This window comes from Hipposideros armiger, unplaced genomic scaffold (genome assembly GCF_001890085.2).
Source record: "Hipposideros armiger isolate ML-2016 unplaced genomic scaffold, ASM189008v1 scaffold_7, whole genome shotgun sequence".
In the NCBI taxonomy this organism is placed as follows: Eukaryota; Metazoa; Chordata; class Mammalia; order Chiroptera; family Hipposideridae; genus Hipposideros; species Hipposideros armiger.
Window position 1 is genome coordinate 6198487 of NW_017731357.1, and position 1975 is coordinate 6200461.

Below are 1975 nucleotides of genomic sequence, written 5' to 3' on the forward strand. Positions count from 1 at the left end.
TTAAAACTTTATTTTGAAAATATTTCACACTTACAAAAAAGTTGCAGGAATACAGAGAGCTCTCATATACCCTTTACTCAGATTCACCAATGTCAGAGTTCTGTCAGGGAAGCAGGGCCACTGTGAGTGAGAAAGATTGGTTACAGGGAATAGAGGGAACAGAGCTGTGGAGGGTGCTGGGAAGTTGACGGTGTCTGAAAGGGAAGCTGGAGGATAAGAACAGTCACCAACGAGTCAACATGAGGAGCCAGGCCCACTCAGCAGCCAGAGTGGGGCCTGGGGCCCAAAGGAGTCTGGTGATGGGCCTGGGGAGGGGGCACTGTTGGTCAGTAAGACCAGTAGTCGGGAAGAAGAGCTGGCCACGGAGCAGAGAATAGAACAAGCTGGAATCTGCCAACACCTCTGCCTCTGTCTTCCACTGCATTTAACGCTGACTACCTTCTGAGAGTCATGTGCCAAATCTCTTTAGAATGATCCCTGAGCCAGCTCTTACCTGGAACCATGGGGGGAAGGGAATTCTGGGAAAAATGGTTCCGGCTCAGCCAGGCTGACACAGTACAAACCACTGCTACCAATTTTATACTTTGCCATGTTTATTGTTCTCTTTATAGATATATACGTGTATGTTATGTACATATATACGTATGTATATGTATATGCCTATATTTGTAATATATATGTGTATCTATATTTACTCTATGTAATTTACAGACACACCTCATTTCATGGCACTTTATTGAACTTCATAGATAGTGCATATTTTTTTACAAATCAAAGGTAAGACCCTTCACCAGCAAAAAGATTACGACTCACTGAAGGCTCAGATGATGGTTAGCATTTTTTAGCAATAAAGTATTTTTTAATTAAGGTACTTACATTGTTTTTTAGACATAATGCTATCTTATCACACTTAATACACTGTAGTATAGCATAAACACAACTTTTATATGTACTAGGAAACCAAAAAACTCATGTGACTCACTTTATTACGATATTCATTTTATTACAGTGGTCTACAACTGAACTCGCAATAACGCTAAGGGATACAGATATACAGAGGGTGCCAAAAAAAATGTATACACATTTTAAGAAAGGAAAAAACTGTATTAAAATGTAATACAATGTATGACGCCAGCATTCATTTGATTAACGCCATCTTTTGAGCGAACATCATGCTACACATTGCTACCGTAATTCAATTGAACTTCGAAAAGTAATACATAGATAACATCTCTTAAAATCTGTATACATTTTTTTGGCACCCCCCCCCCGGTATATATGTATCTCCAAACACATATTACTATGTATTTTATCTGAACCATTTGAGAGTAGGTTACATATATTATTCTCCTTTACTCCTTAACACTTCAGCATGTATTTCCTAATAAGAGATAGTCTGATGTAACCACAGTAGTTATCAGTGATAGAACATTGTATACAATACTTTATGTAATTATAGTCCATATTTCAGTTTTGTCAATTATCCCAATAATGTCCATTATAGCATTTCTTTTTCTTTAGTAAGGTTCCAGTCCAGTATCATGCAGGGTATTTCTCTGGCCCCTTTCACCTGGAACAGTTTCTCAGCCTTCCTTTGTTTTTCGTGATACTGACATTTTCGAAGAGTACCAGCCAGTTATTTTATAGAATGTTCCTCAGTTGGAGCTTGCCAGATATTTCCTCACAATTAGATTCAGGTTATATTTTCTCAGCCAAATTGCTCTCAAAGTGATCTGTGCCCTTTTCAGAGGATCACATTCAGAAGCACTCGTCTATCTGTATGTACGTTTTGATCACCTAGTCAAGGCCTTGTCCGGTTTCTCCAGTGTAGAGTTACAACTCTGCCCCTTGCAGCTAATAAACGATCCGTATTGATACTTTAAGACGATATAAATATCTTGCTTCTTATTAAACTTTCTCTCCTGTAGATTTAGCACCTGATTAATTCCAAATCAATATTTACTGTGATGGGGCC